General features: G+C 45.3%; 1 long non-coding RNA gene across 1 annotated transcript; it reads left to right on the top strand.

The window, feature by feature from the left end:
• The first annotated feature begins 4,086 nt into the window (after positions 1-4,086).
• Positions 4,087-20,041, top strand: LOC128327766 (uncharacterized). Its single transcript, XR_008308776.1, has 3 exons — positions 4,087-4,177; positions 5,314-5,470; positions 19,009-20,041. It is a non-coding gene; the product is annotated as an uncharacterized LOC128327766 (long non-coding RNA).
• The last annotated feature ends 230 nt before the right edge of the window (positions 20,042-20,271 follow it).

The raw sequence follows: 20,271 nt of genomic DNA, 5'->3' as shown, positions 1-20,271 counted from the left end.
GTGTGCAACAAGGAACTGGTTCAGGCAGTTCAGTTCAAATCCAAACAGAATTCGAACCGAATTGCTGGTCCACGAGCCAGTTTGATTGAACCAGCTGATAGTCCATTCATTAGGTCAAACTGGATCAATTCAGTTTGACCCAGAAAAGGGAATCCGGTGGCAACTGTAGACAAACCTCTCCAGATGATCTCAATGGACAGTGGAGCTCATGGCAAAGAAGATGTTTTCTTAAATACCCAGGGCCTAAGCTGTTTAGGGCTTTATAGGTTATAACCAACACCTTGTATTTTGCCTGAAAACATATTGGTAGCCAGTTAAACTTTTTAAGAAGGTAGAAAATATGATCTCTCCAAGATGACCCAGATACCAACCTGGCTGCTGGATTCTGTACCAACTGCAGTTTCTGGACTATATACAAAGTCAGCCCCACATAGAGCGCATTGCAGTAGTCAAGACTGAAGGTTACCAGCAGAAGTACCACTGTTGTGAGGTCATTTATCTCAAGAAACAGATTATCTAGACCTCTTTCAAACTGGCTTTTGGATGGGCTATGAGGTGGAGATTGTTTTGGTCGGCCTGATGGATGATCTTCAGGAATTGACAGTGGTTCTGCCCCTACCTCTCAGGTAGATTCTAGATGGTGTCCCTTGGAGACTGTTGCTCTTCAAAATCTGAACTTTTATATGGTGTCCCTCAGGGCTCTATATTGTCTCCCATGCTTTTTAACATCTACATGAAATCACTGGGAGAGATCTTCAGGAGATTTGTTGCAGAGTGTTATCAGTATGCTGATGGCACCAAAATCTATTTCTCTATGTCAACATCATCAGGAGAAGGCATAACCTCCCTCAGTGCTTGCCTGGAGGTGGTGATGGGCTGGATGAGGGATAACACTGAGATGGAATCCAGATAAGACAGAGGTACTTATTGTGTGGGGTTGGAACTTGGGAGATGGTTTTGATCTCCCAGTTCTGGATGGGACCACACTTCCCCAGAAGGAACAGGTATGCAGTGTGCGGGGGTGCGGTGCTTCTGGATCTAAACTCTCCCTGGTGTCTCAGGTTGAGGAGGTGGCCAGAAGTGCTTTCTATCAGACAATATAGAGCCCTTAGAGGACCAGGGGGAGGCTGGAAGGGGGAGAGGGTGACTGCAGAGACCCTCCCCATATGGCCACACCAGCACCCCCCCCCGAGGCCATCAGATTATATATATAATATATATAAATTAGAACTCCCGCGGAGGGGGGAGGTTTGGCTCAACTTCAAGCGAAACTGGACCAGTTCGATGGTGAAGCAACTTGACCTCAAGCCAGTTTTCACATCCCTACTTGCTGTTTCAGCCCCTGTAGTTTTTCCATGTACCAAGGGGCCAGTTTGAAGCAGGTTGGGGAGGATGCTTAGGAGCTATCATGTCTACTGTCCTTGTGAATTTGCTATTCCAATTCTTCACCAGGGCAACAACAGGATCACTGACCGATCCAACATAAAATCCTTCCAAGGCTTCTTGGAATCCTGTTGGATCCAATAACCTTCTCGGGCAGACCATCCCAATAGGCCCTCACCCCTGTGGAGGTGGGATGTGGTTGTGAGTCAAACGTTAACTAGATTGTGGTCCATCCATGACAAAGGGAACTCACAAGAGTCCCAAACCATGGAACACCACCCTGATCAGAGTAAAAAAACAGATCGAGCATGTGACCAGGAACATGCATTGCTCCTGATACCACTTAGGATTGTCCTATAGTTGTCATGGCTGCTATGAACTCCTGAGTCACTCTGGTCAAATTGAAGTCCCCCACCAACACAGGCCATGGGGTCTCCAATGCCATGACCTAGATAAAGTCCATCAGATTAGTTAGGGACTCTGTTGGGCAGCGGGGTGATCAGTATACCAACAGAAGACCCAAACTATCCCTGGTCCTTAAAGATGATGTGTGAGCACTTTAATATATTCCCCTTAGGAGATGGAGCCACTCTGGGAAGAGCAGAAGGTTCCAAGACCTGGCATCTCCAAGATAGGGCTGAGAGAGATTCCCGCCTGCAGCCTTGGAGAAGTCACTGCCAGTGTGTGTAGACAATACTGAACTAGATGGTCCTATGATCTGGCTCAGTATATGGCAACTTCCTATGTTTCTAAACTTAGGTACAGACATTTGATATGGTCAGACACCTCAACAGGGAACCTGGTAAGGGTGAGGTTATTCTTATAGACCACAGCCACTCCACGTCCCTGCCCATGTCCCCTCACCTGCTCCTCAACAGAGTATTATTATTATTATTATTATTATTATTACATTTATATCCTGCTCTTCCTCCATAGAGCCCAGAGCGGTGTACTACATAATTAAGTTTTTCTTTCACAACAACCCTGTGAAGTAGGCTAGGCTGAGAGAGAAGTGACTGGCCCAGAGTCACCCAGCTAGTATCATGGCGGAATGGGGATTTGAACTTGGGTCTCCCTGGTCCTAGTCCAGCACTCTAACCACTACAGCACACTGGCTGAGCTGGGACCAGACTGGACCACCAGCCTCCCCCAACCAAGTCTTTGTGATGCATACCTGGTTGGCCCCTTCATCCAGGATCAGATCATGGATGATTTCTGATTTATTCTGGACTGACATGGAACAAGATGAGGCTCTGTGGGTGGTTGGCACTGCTCCTCAAGGTCAAGGAGTTAGCAGGAAAGCTGCAAGGGGGGAAAGCAAGTTGATTTCTGATTTCCCTTTCCTTGAAATAGCCTACTGACTTCCAAATAGACACCTCATAATCAATGGATATGCCCCCGCCTCCTCATCTCCAGACAAACCTAGACACATTAGGAACATTAGGAACCAATCTCACCTAAGACTTAAAACATAAGCTAATGTATAAAATACCCATCCACCTCTACCACACAAGCAGAAAACACACACACACACACACACACACACACACACACACACACACAGTTCCTGGGCCAGGGAGACTGACCCTTGTTCTCACTATCTCCCAAAAGGATGACCTCCTTTGGTGACACCCCTTCAGTGGCAACCCTGCTGGTGGTGGGCCTGCTGCCACAGAAAGCATTCCTATATAGGTCCAGGGGTGACTAGTCTCAGCAGGTGGTACACAGGAACTGCTGACTCACCCCGGGCCTCAATCCTGTGCAAACACCCCACAAACCTACAGCAGCCATAGTCCCACACCCGAGACAGGCAGGAGGCAGAGGGCAGCTAGTGGGCAGCAGCAGACAGACATCAATGCAGGCTCTCACCCTGGGCTGTTGGGGAAGCAATTATTCTCCCTATCTCCTGCAGAGCTTCTAGCAAGTGGAAGCCACAGGCAGCATTGATCCTATATAGGTCCAGAGGTGGCTAGTCTGGGCAGGTGGTACATTGGAACTGCTGACACTTTTATGTACCTAGCAATGCCTCTGCTTTCAACCAAGGGCTCCCCCAATGCAGGACAAAGATCGGCATTTTTTTAAAAAACAGAGAATCTCCAATGCACACGCAGAAGCACTTGTGTGCATCTAAAAGGCTCTTTAGATTCTGGCCTAAAGTGATAGAATGTATAAAAAGGCGATTACTGTTCTGCTGTGAAGTGCCGAGAATGTGTTCTTTTTTTTGAAAAAGTGAGCAAAGTGCTGCTGCTTTTAGCTTTGCCCACCTTCAGCAAGCTATCCCACCACTGTGCTATATACAATCACCACATACAATCCCTGCACCATATACAATCACCACAACATATACAATGACTGCATTCCCAGAAGTAACAGGAAACATTTAGATGTAAGCATTCATATCAGATGTAAGCAATCAGATGTAAACAGGGCAGAGGTTGGATTTCTTGTATGTCCGAATGCATGGAACTTCTGTCCCGTTCAAAAAGTGACCTGAGGTTTCCCTCCTTTGGGTTGTTGTGAGTTTCATTGCTCATATCTGAGGTTTGCGTTTGGCAGCATGACATCTGAATGCTGAACTGGAGGCAGCCTTCTCTGAGACCAGAGTTGAGGGAAGGAAGCTCCTCTCTCTGTGTGCTCCGATTGGCTGCTGTGGCTGTCCTTCATGCAGAGGAGGAAGCCCATGCAGCCAGTTCCCCCTCCTCTCTGTAGTCTCCCTCACAGCTATTCCTCCCTCCTCTCTGCAGTCTCCCAGGCTGCAGTTCAGGTCCTGATGGTTACAGCTGAATGCGGACAGGTTAGCACTGGGAGCTGCGGGGGGGGGGGGGGGGACGAGTCCATTGGACCCTCAGTTCCACGTTACGTGTGAATGTGCAGCCAGTTTTACTTCTTGGTTCAGCTGGGAACTGGTTTTAACAGCTTTATTCAAGCCAAATAGTTTACAAATGGTCTCACTTCAGTAAGTAATAAGGCATGACGGAGTAACGATGCCAGAAACTAGTCCTTCGGAAGAGAGTATCTCATGTAAAATTGCAGTCATGTCACTTACTGCATCCCAACATTGCTTTGTGGGCTTTCTTGATACTTGGTTGCTTGCAGAATGGTGACAACTGTTATTCCACATCAGTGGAAACCAGAGACTGGAAGTACAAACTGCTCTCTGCGTATCATTTTCATGGACATGATAAATAACACCATCCTGAGAGCAGAGCACATGTTAAGCTTGTCACAGGGATCCTCCTGAAAACTGTATCCCCTCGTTAATTCTCCATTGCCTACCAGCAGGGTTTTCAAATGGTGTGATGGGTCCTGGGCACAAGTATGGGCATCCCCAGGAATTTTTCCAGGTTTGTACAAACGTTGAGCAAAGTCTGTACATAGAGATAGGTGTGAAGATGTGTAGGGCTGTTGCTTTTGCTCAGGAGAAAGTGCTGGGAGAAACTACACTTCCCAGATGTCCCAGCACACCTTCCTGTTCATCCTTGTGGGCTCCAGTTCTGTAGAAGAGATTCTCCCAGCACCAGAAAAGGCAGGCACTGCATGGAGCTAGCCACACTGGGAGAATGGATTAGTAAGACAATCATGGCACTGGGATTGGTAGTACACATTTATTGGAATAGGACATTCCTACTCACCAGCCTATACATTAGTTTAGGGGTCGTTAGCCCAGAATGGTTGGTTTTATTTTTAAAACACTCCTTAGGATAATCCCATCACTATCTGCATAAACCTCTTTAACTGCCTCATGTTCTCTACCAAACTGATAAAAAATGTGAAGCACCTCAGCACATGTTGCCATTGATTAGCTTTTAAATGAGCAAATGCAGTCAGGAAGGGGGTCAATAATTCCTTCCACCTTACCCCGAACATAAATAGCCTAGGCTAGGAATGGGTAGGTTTCAGACTCATAGTATCTATATTCTTTCTTAGCAGAATTCTGAGGTGGATCAACTAGAACCAGGTGCAAAATAGTGGCTCAGATGGGCAGACATATGCTTAGAATCCTACTTCTGCCATGAACTTACTAGGTGGCTTTAGGCAATCCACTTCTTCTCAGCCTCAACACCTCCAGCTGCAGTATGGCATAATAGTACGTATTTATATTATCCCTATTGCTGAAAAGATTACACGATAATACATTTGAAACAGCTTGAACACTTGAAAGTATTATGCATGTTGGGATTTGCTATAGACATTGTCTCTGTTCTTGATCTACGACATGCTTGTGTATGTGTGTGTGTGTGTCTGAGAAACAATAATTTGACATTTATTACTTACTAAACATAGGCTAAGAAAACAATAGGCCAACAGTCTCTTATGCAGAGAGAGGGAGAATCTCTCAGTTTGAATTTAAGTCAGCCAAGTGAGGAGGAGACAAACAAACACAGTGACTCCACTCGTAAGCCAGTACATAGACACATCCAAAGATATTATTCATTCATTCATTCATTCATTCATTCATTCATTCATTCATTCATTCGATTTATATACTGCTCTTCCATAAATGACACAGGGTGAAACTGCCCTGAGCCATTTTTGGAAGGGTGGTATATAAATCAAATAAATAAATAAATAACAATATATTTGAATGTGTCTATGTACTGGCTTTCGAGGGGAGTCACTGTGTTTGTCTCCTCTCCACTTGGCTGACTTTAATTCAAACTGAGAGGTTCTCCCTCTCTCCGCATAAGAGACTGTTGGCCTATTTATTGTTTTCTTAGCCTATGTTTAGGAAGTAATACATGTGAAACTCTTGTTTCTCAGTTAAAGTTGGCTTCCTATTCAATGACTTATAAAGGATAAGTAATTTCTCTGCAACCTGTTTGTTTGTTTGTTTGTTTTTTAAATATGGAAGGGATGCCTCTGAGCACAAGCTGAGCCTAGGAATTTATTTCTTCACATAGTGCATAATTAGTCTATGGAATTTGTTGTCATAAGTGATGGCCACCAGCTTCATGGCTTTAAAAGTGGGTTAGACAAATTCATGAAAGACAAGTCCACTCATGGCTACTAGTCTTGATGGCTATATGCTACTTTCAGGTTCAGAGGCCGTATACCTCTGAACACCAGGTGCAGGGGAGCAATGGCAGGAGAGGATGGGTCATTCATCTCTTGGATGGGAACTTCACAGAAGCATCTGGTGGGCCACTGTGGGAAACAGTATGCTGGACTAGATAAGCCCTGGGCCTCTTCTTATGTTCTTACGTAATTTGTTTTCAGTACCAGAACTGAGCTCACGGTCCTTTTACCCTAAAGTCTATTCCTGGCTTTCCTCCAAGCTTTCTTCATTTTAGTAGTCTAATCTGTGTGTTTGTGGGGAGGTGAATCTTTGTTGTTGCTGCTGTTTAAACAATTGGGAGTCAGAAAGCTTGCTGATCTAGCAGGTCCTAATCCCCTTGCTGCCCATACCTGGCCTAAGCCTTCCTTTAACTCATATCCCTTAGCCATATAAAGTGCAATTCTTCTACCCATATCTATTTGTCCCAACTGTTCTTTGCTTGGCCCCTCATATATATCCGAGTCACTCTTCACTTCGTCAAAGTATATGATGATTTGCCTTGGGAGGATGCACGGATCCGATTGCTGAATTTTTTAACAGTGCACAAACGTGTACTTTGTGCAGTGTTATTTCTGAGACTGAATCAGATGCTGCAGTCATACATCATTTCCAGTCTATTTGGATGCAATTGGAGGGAAATCATGCTTTACAAACCCTAACTAATGATTAAAAAGCATTTTTATGGAGGCTGCAGGGAACAGGCAGTTTTAGTAGTCTACCCTTTTCATCTCTAGATACTTTGGCTGACATACTGTGCAAGGTTCCATCTGCTGTGTGATGGAACATGTGCCCAGCTGTGAAAGTGTGCTCTTGTGCAAATGTGGGAAATTGTGCAAATGCCATTGCATGATCAACAGCCATTATTTCCAATAATGCATGAGCACTCTTGTGCAACTGGGCACATTTTCTATTGCAAAGTAGATGGAACAGTGCGTAGTATGTCAGCCACTGTCTTTAAATGCTCCTCCAGGATTTGAGGGCAACAACTTGGGATTGTTCACACTTGAACTCTTAAATGCTGCAGAGGTTTTGCTCTTCACACGGGTTCCTAACCTTGGGTTTCCAGATGTAGTTGCACTATAACTCCCATAATTCCCAGCCACAATGATGATGGTAGATGTTGTCCAACAACATTTGGGGACCCAAGGTTGCACATCCCTGCACTATCAGATGGAAGCACAATTAAAATGGTAGATCCACATTGAACTTTATATAGAGCATTAACATATTGCAGTTCCCAGGCCAAAGTGAGTGATGCTGAAATGCTAGAACAGAAATAGTCTTATTCACACATTATTATCAAAACTTGCACAATGAGTGTACAGTGTACGTGGGTACAGACCTGTACAAAGGTACAGTTATTCACACATTAGACTGAACACAGGTACTGCAGTGCATCTCCTATCTGTACCACACATTTGAGATGCCTGTACCAAAGTTTTGCAGGTACAGGTAAGATTAATGAATGCAGGTACTGTCATTCACACAAAAACATGTACCACTTAGGGATGTACAAATTGATTTGAATCTGAATTGATTCAGCTCAAATCTAGGTGATCTGAGCACTTCAAATTCAAATTGAACCACCCCTAAAAAGAGTAATTCAATTCTGATCCAAATAGAATCGACCCAATTCAAATTCAAATTGATTCAACAACTGGTTTGGCGCCTTTTAAAAACCATTCAGGCACTTTGATTGGTTAAAAAAGGTGCCTAAACAGGGTCAAATTGAATCGACCCTGTTTCAAACCAACTTGATTTGAATTAGAATCTAATCACATTTGATTCGTGCACATCCCTAGTACCAGTGTACAGACATCTTCCTCCATTTTTGAATGGAGATAATTTTGCCAAAGTATTGGTGGCAGCAACAGCCTGATCTTCCCTCTTCCACCCAGTGCCAGGAGCACCTTCTACTGCTGTGCCTAGAATCTCCTCATTCCCAGCTTCTGCTTGCCTTCCCCTTCTCTGTACTAATTCAGGATGTGTCAGTAATGGGGCATCACAAACTACTTCTTCACCAGGCATAGTGGTTTGCCATACCACTCTGGACAGACTCATGCTTCAATTCCAGTCAAAGACAGTAAAGCCTCCACAAACAGGCCTAGGGTGGGGGGAAAGCCACAAGTAGAACTCTGAAGACACCGTATGTAACAAGTTGGCAATGTCCTTGTCTATTCTCTGCCTAACAAGTGTGTGAATGAAGAATAGAAATTACAGATGAAGCAGCCAGCATGGCTCCAACCCTGGTTAGGTTCAGCCTTATGTCCATCATGAAAGTATTCCACAGCCTGCTCAAAACTGGCCTCTTGTGTGCAGAAGGTACCTATGAAGAGAATAGCAAAAGGGATGCACCATTCTGCAGTGAACCAGCTCTCTTTTGGCAGCATATAGTTTGGTGAGGGGTAGTTCTACCTCACAACAAAAGGATGGTCCTACCTCACAATGAGCAGGGAGGGACAGGGTAGACTCAATGGCCTTTTGTGCCTTACAACTCTATGATTTTATAAGAACGTATTAAGCGGAAAGTCAGTTCTTTGGCCCACTTGCCCCAGTACTATCAGTCCTCATTAGCAATTGTTCACCACACAGGCATTTCCCAGCTCTTGCTACCTACAACACTTAGAAGCACAAATGCTGAGGAATGAACGGTACCAAGGGCCTTATGCATGCAAAGCATGTGCTCTGAGCTCTGGAGCCTAGTGGTTCTAGTTGGTTAATTTTCATTGTTTAAACTGCAGCCATATCCATTAAAAATGAATTCCACATCAATTCTGCATAAAGCCAGTTGCCAGAATTCTGCCACACTTCAATGTGACCAAGGAATGCAATGCACAGTGGGCCTTCTCGGAGAGGAGCAAGTGTGACTCTTAATGGCTGTGGACAACAGAGACAAGGAACAGAGATAGAAGCTCTTCTCACAATCAGTGAGAAGAGCTTTGTGGCTAACTGTCGGGAAGGAGGGTTTACCTTATGTCTGGCTACACGTCCCTGTCTGCTTTACCCAGCCTGGCTAGGCTTATCAGGTCCGGCCTCAGAGCAAAAACAAGGAGGGTATTGAGCGTCACCCTGTGCATCCTCTGTCCCAGGCTGCTTGTTCCTTGTGTCTGGCCCTCTCCGGGGCCCCTGACACTTTCCACCAGCCAGCCTCTCATCCCTGGCTGGCTTCTTATATGCCTCCTCACAGGCTATGCATCACCCACCCCCAATTACGGGGCCAACACCCCTCTTTATTACCTGTAATTGATTTCCCCTTACAGCTCTTGCCAATGCCTCTCCCCCTCCTCCCTCCTCCTGCTCAGACCCCCTCCCTTCGGGAGGCATGCTGCTAATATTATCCTCGCACAAACACGCCTCCCCTTCGGTCTTATCAGGGCTCTGCTCCTCCTCCACTGGAGCAGAGTCCCTGCCCATTGGCAGTCTTTCCTCCACCTCTCCCCAGCTGCTACCCGTCCCTGTCGCAGGGCTGCCACCCATCCCAGCTGCCACCCATCCCTGGGCCCTCTCACCACTCTGTCCTCAGAGGTAAGGACAGCTGGCCTCGCTGGACACCTTCCCTTCCCCGCAATCTCCCTTATTCCAGTTTTACATGCTTGTGTGAAAAGCCTTTTAGTCTCCACTCCAGCAGTGTTCCAGACAGGGGCGTATCTATAGGGGGGCAGGGGGGGCACGTGCCCCGGGCGCCACTTGAAGGGGGGAGCAATTTCTTAAAATTAAATAATTTTTAAAAATGGCCACTGGGCATGCTCAAATGGCCTCTGTGAAGCCCTAGGGCATGCCACGCCTCGCAGAGGCCATTTGAGCATGCACAGTGGCCATTTTGTTTTCAGCAGCCATTTTTAAATTTTTTTTTTTAAAAAAATGACCACCGCACATGCTCAAATGGTGCCTGTGAGGCCCTAGAGGCCAGTGGGAGGAGGGGGAAACTTTGCAGACCCCCCACAGCCTTTAAGATGTCCCCCGAAGGGGCTACAGGTAATTTTTTTTTTTTTAAAAAATTAATATAATATGTCATTATACACATATTCAGATTGGCACTATGTACAGAGAATAAGGGCTTGTGAATACTGAGCTGAAGTTTATGAGCTAAGATTGTATCCATTTGCTCTTACTTTGCTTCTTGTGATAAGTGAGTTAAATGTGATGTCTTAATAATATGGCTATTAATGGTCAGTTTGTCTTTGAATCAATGTGAAATCCTTAGTATTAAGGCCCACTGGGAGTTTCTTGCTCTTTCTCTCATTTTTACTGTCTTTCTGAAATACTAGAATATATTCCAAGCAGTGACACAGTTTACTCTGCATATCGTTTAATTATTTTCAGAGTATCTGGGAAAAGTCAAATTCTCCATTTATTTTTAAAACTTATGTAATTGTGATGCTACAATGCATAGCAGAGAATTAGACAGGCACTTATTTTAGTTTTTCCAAGTACAACTCCGCATACTATTTGGGGATTTCATGAGTCCCAGCATACTGAAATTTGTCGTTTTCCAGCATTTTAACCTGAGCTATCCAAACAAATTAATGATAGCCCCACAATTTGGATAGTTTTAAAAAATAAATCTGAAGTGGTAGATAGGAGCTTGACCACATGTATGATATTGGTAATTTTTGTAATTTTTCAAATTTTTAAAATAAAAGTTTTCTGAAACATGTGTGTCAGTCAGATGTATGTTGGGGGGCGGGGGGGGGCGGGGGGGGCCTCAATTTCAGTGCTTGCCCTGGGCGCCGTTTTCCCTAGTTATGCCACTGGTTCCAGAGGGTATCTTCTAGTTTCTTCATGTAAGTGAATTGCAGCATTTAATTCTTATGGGGGAAATACAGTAAACCACTGCAATTGTAGGGATGGACAATGCTGCTGAAGAGAGAAGCCTGTCCAGTCCCCCTGAAGCTGAAAGGTCTAGTCTCTGCTGACAGAGTCATGATGGAGGGAAGTATGATTGTGAGGAAGGGAGCATCCTTATTTTGTCTTAAGTAAGACATTGGACATTGATAGATGTTTAGCTAGTTAAACGATAAAAGACAAGGAGGCTATTCACATGATGGGAGGAAATCGGGCTAGTGGAGGCTAGACCGATTTCCTCCCATCATGAGAACCACTGAGCTTGGCTTCGAGCCCGATGGTTCTTAAGCTGGTCACCCACTTATGCAGCCCGGCAGTTAAACCAGGTTTGCAGAGCAAGCGCTCTGCAAACCCGGTTTTTCTGCTCGTGAGTTGCCACGGCACAGTTGCGCGCCATGGCTACTCACAAGGAGACCCCTGACCGGGAGGCTGAAGCTCCCAGCTCGGGGGTTTCTCCAGCATGCCCTGTACGCTCACGCAGAGCATGCTGGAGCTTCCGGGGGCCGCACAGCCCCCGAACTCCCCAGCCCCAGCTGGCTCCATGACAGAGCCAGCAGTTGTGTGGGTTAGGGGTGTGCACGGAACCGCCAACTGCGGTCCGGCACTGGGGTGGGGGGGTACCTTTAAGAGCGGCGGGAGGGTTTACTTACCCCTCCCGCCGCTTTCCCGCTTGGCGCCATAATCCTATGTGTAATTGGGGCGGCAGGACACCTCCCTGCTGCCCCTTCCCCGATGTTGCTTGCAAAATCTCCCAACAGTCCTTTGCGCGCACGCGCACGTCACAGAGATGAGCGTGCACATGTCTCTGTGACGTGCACGCGCGTGCAAAGAACTGTTGGGAGTTTTTGCAAGCAACGCCAGGAAGGGGCGGCAGGGAGGTGTCCTGCCGCCCCAATTACACATAGGATTACGGTGCCAAGTGGGAAAGTGGCGGGAGGGGTAAGTAAACCCTCCCGCCACTCTTAAAGGTACCCCCCCACCCGAACCGGACCGGTCCGGAGGCTTTCTCAATAGCCTCCGGACCGGTCCGGGCCCATCCCTAGTGTGGGTGGCCGCTTCAGCTGCCCAGAGCAGACTGTCTGCTCGTCTTTGGGGAGGGCAAACACTCCCCAAGCGGCTCCCACTGATCGTGGGAACCGCCTCAAAGACTGCCCGGACTGCTTCTAGGGCTCCAGAGATTCTACTCACTAGCTCATGGGCCAGGATTCTCCAGGGGTGGGGGTGGGGGTGGGGAACTGACAGTGAAAGCTCAAATGGGCCGGATTTTATTTACCACAGCCAGGAATGAGGGGGGACTTTGTACTGTTTTAGACAACCCTCATGGGAGAAGGTCTACAGTCTGGGGTCTTGAATTCCCTCTCAAGCCACTTATAATATTCAATACAATGTTTAACCTTCATTTAACTGTAGGGATGTGTACAGACCTGCTAAGGTCAGTTTGGTTTAAGTTCGAACAGAACTCCAACTGAAAAACCTGGTTTGCAAGCCAGTTCGTTCAAACTGGTGGTCTGGTCCAAGCGGTCAAACCGGGTTGAACAAGTTCAACCCATTTTCAGATGCTTGTAAAGGATTCCCCTTTAGAAACATTGGGGGGGGGGGTTGCAAAAAGGTTGGGTGGGGGTTACCTTACGTGGCATGTTGACAGTGAGGCTCCTCAGTGATGGTGGTGGGGCTGGGGGAGGCTCTCCTAAGCCCCGCTGGTGCTCCACCCATATCAGCCTGGGACAACGGGGTCCCATTTCAGGCATCTGTGCAAGTGTGGAGGCCATTAGAGTGACCTCTGCACATGCACAGAGACCCACCAGCCAGGACTGATGGGGAAAGCACTGGTGGAGCCTAGGGGAGCTGCCGCCAGCCTGCCACCACCAAGAAGCCACATGCTGCAGCTTCGTCTAAGGAAACCTCCTGCCTACCATCTACCCACCCACCCCTGCTCATCCCTTTTCAACACACACTCCGCCTATGCTTGTAAGGGGGAATCCTTACCAGGTTACCCTTTACCAGCATTGGAACCAGTCAAACCAGACCAGACCAATTCGATCCATTTTGAGCTCTAATTGGTCAAACTGGGCGGGTTTGACTCAAACCCGGTTCACACACCCCTAGCTCGTATCTGGTCACACCTAGCTTGAACGGGTTCCCTATTTAACAGCAACTTTTTTCCTAGCAGTGAATGCAAGAGGAAATACCTTTGTGGTTTTTGTTTATTTCAGCCAAACTGCTACAGAGGCCCAGTCTATTCACAGTGCTAATTAGCTTTATATGGATTGGTTTCTTATGTGGCTCAGATGAAGGTACATCTGGGAAATAATTGACTAATAAAAGTATAAAGTTTCTTTTAAGCTGGGTCAAATAGGACTATAACTGTACTAGATCTCACCTCCCAAGAGAGAGGGAGAGGAAGGGACAGCACTAGGGAAAGAAAAAGTAAGTTCCAGTAGAGTCAACCCTCCCATAGGTATCTCAGGAAAAGTACCAGCATCTTCGTCCCTTAGGCACTGTCCTTTACCACCTCCCTCTGGCTGTGTGTCTCAGCTGCTGAAACTGTGAGGAGTGCCTTGTGTTACTCTGCTTCCTGGTTCCTATTACATGACTTTTGGAATTGGGCACATGATAATAGAAAAAAGCTGACTCCCAGTTCCTGGTGAATTGGTCTACATCCTTACCATGCATTGGAAAGAGCCCCTGGTGGCGCAGTGGTAAAACTGCTGCCCTGTAACCAGAAGGTTACAAGTTCGATCCTGACCAGGGGCTCAAGGTTGACTCAGCCTTCCATCCTTCCGAGGTCAGTAAAATGAGTACCCAGAATGTTGGGGGCAATACGCTAAAAATCATTGTAAACCGCTTAGAGAGCTCCGGCTATAGAGCGGTATATAAATGTAAGTGCCATTGCTAGTGCCATTGCTATTGCTATTGGATCTGGCTTTTGTCACCTCACTGAAAGTGCTTAAAAATTAAATCACTTTATCTTTTTATTTATTTATTTATCATATTTACATACTGCCTGATATATACATCTCTTGGTGGTATACACAATCCATATTATACAGTTATACTTGGCTTGTATAACTGAGACCTTGTTGGGGGAGGCAAGTGGCCCGGTATGGGCTCAGTTCCACCCTGCTGGGTAATCAGTGGTGGAGCAGGTTAGGGAAAGGGGGGAGTGTGTGTGTGTGTGTGTATCTATCGGAATAGCATCTCCCTTACCAGAATCCCTATGATTCAATTGGACCAAATTGAGTGTGTGTATCTTGGCCTGGGGACTCGGGATAGATTGGGGATTTTATTGGTGTACCGAGCACCCTGTTGCCCAATGGAGTCCCTAACTCAGCTGATGGAGCTGGTTGTGGAGTGGGTACTGGAGTCACCCAGGCTTTTGGTGTTCTGTGACTTCAATGTTTACTTTGGGGCTGGTTTGTCTCGTGCAGCTCAGGTATTCATAGCAGCCATGATAACTATTGGCCTATCCCAATTGGTCACAGGACCAACACACACTCCTGGTTACACTCTTGATTTTTTCTTTTGCTTAGATCAAGGTGGTGTTCCATGGGTGAAGACTCCTAGTGTCTCCATTGTTATGGATGGACCACCTTCTGGTTAAGGTTGGTTTTGAGGCCACAACCCACCTCTTCAAGGGTGCAGGAACTATTAGGATGGTTCACCCAAGGAGGCTGTTGGATCCTATAGGATTCCAAGAGGCCTTGGAGGGTTTTAGAGTTGGTTCTCCCTGTGATTCTGTTGATGCCCTGGTGGAAAACTGGAATAGGGAGCTTACCAGGGCAGCAGACACTATTGCCCCTAAGCACCCTCTCCATTCTGCTTCAAAACTGGCTCCATGCTGTACTGAAGAGCTATGGGAGCTGAAGCAGCAAGGGAGAAGACTAGAACATAAGTTGAGGAAGACTCAACTAGACTCCGATGACATGGCACATGGCACATTGGAAGGCTTGTTAAGTGGCAATATGTGCAGCAAAAAAAGTGATTCTATTCGGCACAAGTTTGTGTCCAGCAGAGTTGTTCAGAGTTGTGAGGGCACTGACTCAGGTTCCCTCCTCTCTGAACTTAGATCTAGATTTCTCATTCTCCCACTGTGATGCTTTAAACAACTGTTTTGCAGATAAAACCTCTAGCAATTGAGCTATCTTGGCCTCCACAGTTATGGCAGGGTCAATGTAGATATGTCCACTAACTCCTCTGGCTTAATTCAAATAGATCATTTTCAATTTGTGACTCCTGAGGATGTGGACAAGCTCCTTGGAAGTGTTTGGCCTACCACTTGTCCTTTGGACCCATGCCCAACATGACTTAAAACATCTAGCAGAGAGGCTGTTAGAGATGGCCTAGATGACATCATAAGTGCCTCACTGAGAGAGGGCAGGATGCCTCCATGTTTGAAGAAAGAAATTGTGAGACTTTTGCTTTAGAAGCCTGCCCTAGAGTCCTCAGTGATGGATAATTATAGACCAACCTCCCTTGGGTGGGCAAGATAATTGAGAAGGTGGTGGCTGATCAACTCCAGACAGTTTTGGAAGATATTGACAATCTAGATCCATTTCAAAGTCTCTTTACAGCAGGCTATGGGGAGACAGCCTTGGTCAGCCTGATGGATGATCTCTACTAGGGAATGGTCAGAGGAAATGTGACTCTATTGGTTCTTTTGGACCTTTCTGTGGCTTTCGATACTATCAACCATGGCATCCTTCTGGATCATCTGAGGCATTTGGGAATAGATGGTACTATTTTGCAGTAGTTGCATTCCTCTCTCTCCAGTAGATTCCAGATTGAATTGCTCAGAGATAATTTATCTCTGAAACAAGAGTTATTGTATGGTTCCCTTCGGGCTCCATCCTTTCTCTGATGCTTTTCAACATCTTTATGAAACCGCTTGGTGAGATCATCAGGAGATTTGGAGCAGGGTGTTATCAACATAGTGATGACAGCCCAATCTATTTCTCTATGACATCATCATCAGGAAATGGCTTAACCCCCTTAAATGCCTACCTACAGGCAGTGATGGACTGGAGGAGGGAAAATAAATTGAAGCAGAATCCAAGCAAGGCAGAGGTACTTATGGTAAGGGGGTCATACTTCGAGGGACATGATAGATCTTCCTGTTCTGGATGGGATTGCACTCCTCCTGAAGGAACAGGTATACAGCTTGGGAGTACTTGTGGACCCAGGCCTCACTCTGGTTTCTCAGGTTGAGGCTATGGCCAGGAGCACTTTCTATCAACTTTGGTTGATACGACTGCAGCATCCATTTCTTGAAGATGGTGATCTCATATTTGTGGTGCACACTTGGGAACCTCTAGGCTGGACAACTGCAATGCGCTCTACATGGGGCTGCCTTTGTAAGTTGTTCAGAAACTTCAGTTGATTCAAGATGCAGTGGCTAGATTGGTCTCTGGGGTGACTCGGAGAGACCATATTACGAATTTTATTGGCTACCATTAGGTTTCCAGGCATACGAAGTGCTGGTGATTACCTTTAAAGCCTTAAACGATGTAGGACTGGGTTACCTAGGAGAGTGCCTTCTTCTGCATGATCCTCACCATTCATTGAGGTAATAAAGAGAGGTCTGTCTCCATATGCTGCTGGCTCGTCTGGCGGAGACTCAGGAGTGGCCCTTCTCTCTAGTTGTTCCTAGGCTGTAGAATGTGCTCCATTTCGACATTCGTGGTTTAACATCCTTGTCAGCTTTCAAAAGAGCCCTTAAGAGATATTTTTTCTGCCAGGCTTTTAGAAATCTCTGAAGGTTTTTAAATTTTTACATTGCTGGTTTTTAAAGTTTGTTTTATTGTGTTTTTCTTGTGTTTATTTTTGGGAACTGCCTAGAGCCTTTGGAGTCAGGAAGTATATAAATTGAAACAAACAAACAAACAAACAAACAAAGATATAAAAACAAAACAAAATCTTTTTTAAAATAGTATTTTTATTATTTTATCCATAATATAAACAGAAAAACATAAAAAACAGGAATAAAGATAAAAAGAAAAAAAAACACAAGACGTGATCAAACGATACAGTTACAAGAATTCTCATTACAGTCTGTTTATTTCCACCTGAGTTCCACATGAGTTCTTCCACCTGAGTTCTTTACACCATCACCTCCCTCTCCCCTTTTCTAATCTAAAAGATATATGGCTGCAAATTTAAAAACATTAACAGTAAGGTCAATAATTAGTGTACCTGTTATCTACACAGAGCATTCAGCATTAAATTTCTCTACAAAAAGAAACCAAATCTCGGGTGAGAAACCAAACCCTGTGATATATTCTATCGAATAAATGGTTCCCATGTCTGAAAAAAAGGATCTTCAGATTAAAACAAAACATCTTGATGCAAATGACACATCTGATGTAGCCAAACAAATGGTATCCAAAAGCATAATAGGCCGCTTTCTGACATAACAGGGAACCTGAGGTGAACTCACCTTAGGTTCACCCCCGGTAATCTCCAAATGATCGGAACCACAGTCCCCAGATCCAACCATGGTTCCAATTTCACCCCCAAATCTAGGAATGAACCTCAGTCTGTAGTAAGTTCCACTCACCCAACTGAGGGTCTGTTCCCTCCAGCATGTCATCTAGATTCTGAATTAACTCCAAACCTGAGTTCAGGGAAGAAGCTCCTGCCGCAGGCTTCAATCCCATTGGCTGGCACAGGCTGCTCTTCCAGGGTTGGAGGAAGCCCATGCAGTTAGTCCCACCACCTTTGCCAGCTCCCAGACTAAAGACTGTGATCTGGGAGCATGAGATGGGGGTGAGGGAACAGATGCAACCTGTGGGTCTGTTGGTTTGCCATTCTGTCTAAAAGGGGTTGTATGGTCTCTCCTGAAGCCACCATATTACTCATGTTCTGAAGGAAATACACTGGCTGCCAACAGGTTTCTGGGCAAAATACAAAGTGCTGGTTATTACTGATGAGGCCCTTAATGGCTTGGACCCAGGGTATTTAGAAGTACACCTTCTTTGTTATGAGTCCTGCCACCTGTTAAGATTGTCAAAGGAGATTCATCTGAGGGTGCCACCAGTTCGCCATGGAGCAACTCAGAGGTGAGTCTTCTCTATAGTCACCCCAGGGTTGTGGAATGCAGCTTTTGTTAAATAAGAGCGGCTCCATCCCTGATAGCTTTTAGGAATTTCTTGAAGACATACCTGCTTGGCCAGCCTTTTAGTTGAGTCTTTATTGATTTATTGTTTTAAACTGAATTTTATATCTGTTTTAAGTGTTTGTTTTTAATGTTTTGGCTGTTTTATGGATTGTGAATCACCTTGAGACTTTTGTTATAGGTGGTGTATAAATATATTAACTTACTAAATATACTAAATAAATAATATAAATTACACCTCCCCTTACACTCTCTCTCTCTCTCTCTCTCTCTCTCTCTCTCTCTCTCTCACACACACACACACACACACACACACACACTTCTCACCAAATATCCGTGTTGCTTCATTGTTGTTCATTGTCTTTGCTTTTGCTTCTTGGCACAATTTTTCATCTTCATCTTTGCCGCCATTGTTTGCTTGTCTTGCTGTTTAATTTATGTATTATTTATTGATTTTCCTATGTAAACCATTTTGAGCACTTTTGCTAAAAAGCAGTTCATAAATATTCATTGTAGTAGTAGTCTGATAGGCTATAATCTGATAGGCTATAATCACATAATGATTATAGTCCGATAGGCTATAATCACATAACTCATGCGATTTTCTTTATAGGCATCCATGACATCATCACAGCAAACACAGCACTTGGATGTCATCAACAAAATTGGATTGTTCATCATAGCCAGCCAGATTAAATGGCAGTGATGCCAAATGAAACAAGGGCAAAGAAGATGGAGGCGAATTGCATGAAGAAGAAATGCATTTACCAGGGAAAGAACTGAGGGACCACATCCAATGAACATGGGCCACTGGGGCTGCTGAGGAGTGCCACTGTAGGCCCCACCATTTGTCACCTCCTCTGCCACTCACACCCCAAACAGCTGGCCACTCCATGTCTCCCACTAACCACTGCCGTCCTTTGCCAGCCAGCTGGTGCAGTAAGATGATGTCACTGCCCAGCGCTTGGGATTGGGTTGCGCTGGGCTTGCACCAAGTGGTGACATCATTATACTGTGTTGTTTGGCCATGCTGGCAGGTTACCCAAATCTATAAGAAAGTTCAAAATTTTACTAATTGCAAATCAAATACCTGGCTCCACATGAGAACATAGCTGCTACTTGGGGAACTACACGAATTCCTTTATAATGCCACTGAGGAAGGCCCATTATAGGCTGAAACGCATTTGGCTATAGTAGAAAAGGAAGGACATTCCCTATATGTGACCTGCAATTGGTTTCAATGCCCCGTAAGATATGGGATTCACATTTTCATCTGATTTAAGGACAACTGGATCCTCCTTCAGTTCATATTGGACTTCCAGATACTTAGAAGGTTGACTTTAGGAGGACTGATCTGCATATTGAGTGCTCTTTGCATATTCATTCTGGGGATCTCAGCAACAAGGCTGATTGTTAATTATCTTTTTACCAATTTGTTGCTCTACATTTGTTTTATATTGTAACATGTTTTAACCTTTATATAGATATATTGTCCACATTAATGTGTTAAAAGAGAGTGTTTATTAAATATTCATCTTTATACTATCTTTTTATTCCATGGCATTTGGAAGCATTGCATGTTTCCACCTTTTATAAAATAGATAGTTTTTAATGTTCCATGCATACTTTTAAAACTTAAGCTTTAAGGCTGTTTTGTGGTGGTGGGTTCTTTTGGGGTCCTTTTTGTTGGAAGTGAAGGACTATATGCTGTCTCTTGTCTCAATGACATAGGAGGACAGACTAGTGAGTCAGAGGGCTAGAGGGTCAAGACACTGGTCATCTCTTCTCTACTGCTCTGACACTATCCCTTTGGAATGTAGATTGCTACTCTCAGGGACACTTCCTTCCTGCCTGCCTTGTCATTTCCTCTCTCCCT

This window comes from Hemicordylus capensis, chromosome 5, assembly GCF_027244095.1.
Source record: "Hemicordylus capensis ecotype Gifberg chromosome 5, rHemCap1.1.pri, whole genome shotgun sequence".
Taxonomy (NCBI): Eukaryota; Metazoa; Chordata; class Lepidosauria; order Squamata; family Cordylidae; genus Hemicordylus; species Hemicordylus capensis.
Note: the sequence above shows the minus strand (reverse complement) of the source record. Positions and strands in the feature narration are given on the sequence as shown.